Here is a 3,360-nt window from a genome sequence, read left to right as displayed (position 1 = left end):
CTGTAAATGAGAAACGCATATAGGCACAATACCAATGAGGATACAGTGTTTATAGATACAGACATTAAACAGTCAATATAACATTTTAATGACAAACTACATCGGCATGTTAGCCTAGTGCATTCAGATAACCTGGTGCCGCCATGGGTGAGGAAGGACTGTCTAATATAGGTATAATGAGACCTCTATCAGAAAGAGTATGATGAAATATATAGGGGCAGATGTATTCAGCCTGATAACGTGGAAGGTGAGAATGCACGGTGAGAATGCACCAGCCAATCAGCTGTGTTTGAAAAAGGACAGTTGTCACCTTCCACTTTCATACATCTGCCCCATAATTTGTTGTTGTGGTATATCAGGTACCAAATTATTACCTCTCCGTGGTGACCGCCTCCTATTAGGTAATTATCAATGTCTACGATGGTTGTTAATGTTGTCGGTTACCTGCGGCATAGCCTATACTAATAAATGTATATACCAGAATTATATTTTTTTCAAGCTAAGGTGGGTGTTGATCACATTGAAAGTAAGGGTTACTGGTGCGATTATGGTCATCATACAGCACATGGGATGGAAGCAGACAGGCGTGACTCCTCTGGCTGCAGCGCAGTAATACGCTATGCATAGAAGTGGTTTAGTTTCTCTCCTGTCTAATAATTTACAGCCAAAGCTGGGATAATACTTTCAATAAACACTTAAGTCATGTTTCAGATACAGCTGTATTAAGCAGAACATAAAAATCGCATTTGTAATCAGGTGAGCGTCCAGCCATACTAGAACAGGGCTTATTGAGCCTGATAAAGGCAGAATATGAAACACCCGTCATTCTTTTTCATATACTAATCCAAGCTCTATACCAGGCCTGGCCGGCACTCCTGAGGAACTACAACTCTTAAGGTGCCCACACACTAGAAAGATCAGCGATCTTAAGATGTGCGCATAAATTAGCCTTGATATCTTTTGTCCGTCCTGGACAAAAGATTTCAGGCAAGCGCACATCTTTACCAAAGATTACTCTTAAGATCCCATGTGCGTTCTTATGGATCTTTTGCTAAAAGATCCACGGCAGCGCACAGCCGATTATCGGTAAAATCGATCGATTTTTCAGCTGAACGGTCGGAAATCGGCCAAAAAAAAAATCGTTCTAGTGCGTGTGGGCACCTTAAGGTCATGCAGGTGTGATCTAGCTTATGCAGATAACATGCATTATCTTTCCCATTGAAAGTGAACCATTGTTTTCCTGCAGAAACTCACAACTTTTAAAAGACATCTCAGTAATACATAGGGGAGAAGCATGATATATATAGTGGCTTTAGGAAATTAGTTTTATAAAGAACTGTCCTTGTTTATCTGCGCCTGTACATGATTCAACCAATTTAGATGCCACATGTTTCATTGAGTCGCTGACAGTCCACTGACCCAGTGAGAGGGATCAACTTTGTGGGGCAGTTCTGTATCACATACAATTACCGCAAGTGTTCTATAAAACTCAAGTGCATTCTCCTCACCTCTATGGGGGGAAATTAAAGCGCTTTGCAAGACAGTGACCACTAGATGGTGCCTGACAGAATAATACAAGTGTCCTTTTGTTCAGCTGTGCACAGCCACCGATGCTTCATTTATAAGCGAGTGGCTGACCCTGCAGGAGATAGAAGCTCTAATAGGAGACTTCACCCACTGACATCAATTCAGGACGTTCTTTGATTTGTATTTATAAGAACTGGTCCAATATCAGATACACAGGATAGTCACTTGAATTATTCCTATTTTTTAACCAATCCGGTTGACTTATATAAAAATACTTTTTTATTGAATAAATACTTATTTATTTTTTATTACCTCTAACTACCATAGGCAGATAATTATCTGTGTTCCTAAAATTATAGGAATTCATATACTCATGATAGCCTTTCAGAAGCAAATTCACTAGAATCATGAAGTTGTAGAAAGATTATAAACTGTTTCCCCTGATGAAGTCTTTGTACGACGAAACGCATTGGTACATTGTTTATATTGCCTTTGAGGGAACAAATAAAGAACACTTTTGGAAAATTATCCTCATTTATTTCATAAACTATTATGGAACCTGTGGATTGGTGAATTGAGAAAAGAATATTAGGTGCTATACCACCATTTGGGGAGTATATTGTGGTTATCGTTTCCTAGCCCTCAGGAAACCTGGTGGACAAGCAGCCGAAATTGTATTTGTAAATTGGGGTGAGTTTTTAGAAATGAGATATGTTGCCCATGGAAAACATCTCTCACTGCTATTAACTCACGCTTTAGTAAATTTACCCTAATACATATATCATGCCTTTTATGGGTCTTGCATTTGCTCTGGAATATCATTACACTTTTATTTTACATACTGTAAGAGCCTTTTCTCATGTGGTTATCTTTTTGCTAACAGGCAGAATGCTACCAAATGTAACAAGAATGCTTCCAGGGATCACTAAGGGGGTAATAAGATTGCTGTATTATTAATGTTACCTAGATTAATTTCCTTGCAGGTTTGTGGTCACTATGGAGTTGCTGTAATTTCCTACGTGACTTCTGTAATTTCAGAAGTCACGTAATGGAAAAATAAGGATTAATGGGGCAGGTGTAATAAGCCTGATGAAGAGATAAAGTGGAAGGCGATAACGCACCAGCCAATCAGCTATGTTTGAAAAAATTACAGTTAGGAATTGATTGGCTGGTGCGTTATTTATCTCTTCACCAGGCTTAATACATCTGCTCCAATGTTAGTGAGTAGTCAATCTACTTGGTCTCCTCTTCTGTGCAACATAACCTGGTAAAAAGAACTGCTTGTTTAAGGACAATTTATAGCAGCAACGCCCTACTAGAGTCCAATCATTTGTAAGCTATTATACAACACACCCAAGACCCACAATGATAAATTCTGACAATTGTATCCGTTGAACATATGAAAACTACACTCAGCCAGGAGAGCAAGCAACATAACTATTGTAAAAGGATGTAAAGTTAAATTACCTGGAAAAGATACTCTGTCCTTGAAACGGGACCACTTTCCTAAAGACAATTTATCTTCCTGCTCAGTGAGCAACAAAAATTGCTAACTATGAATTCCCTATGTGTACACAGTACGCTTCACTTAGAGGTTGGATATAGAAGAGAAATTACAGATAGAAAGGAAAACAGCATGTAAACAAAGAATCTGCTTTCCAAAATGATGTGAAGTATTTTTATTCATCATCAAAAGATTGATGCATATATATTTTGGCAATAGGAAAGTCATACATTTGGAGGATAAGAAAATGGACAGTGAGAACAACCAGGCTTTTACCCGGCATGCAGCGCCGGACCCCTGTTCTAACTGCTAGGTCTCCAACCCGGGTA

General features: G+C 38.8%; 1 protein-coding gene across 1 annotated transcript in view; it reads right to left on the bottom strand.

Moving 5' to 3' along the window:
* Nucleotides 1–3,360, bottom strand: part of RHOQ (ras homolog family member Q) — a 47,463-nt gene that overhangs the window by 5,060 nt on the left and 39,043 nt on the right. The window lies entirely within an intron of this gene.

This window comes from Crinia signifera, chromosome 3 (genome assembly GCF_055691185.1).
Source record: "Crinia signifera chromosome 3, ASM5569118v1, whole genome shotgun sequence".
NCBI lineage: Eukaryota > Metazoa > Chordata > Amphibia > Anura > Myobatrachidae > Crinia > Crinia signifera.
This window is presented reverse-complemented; position numbering and strand designations above follow the sequence as displayed.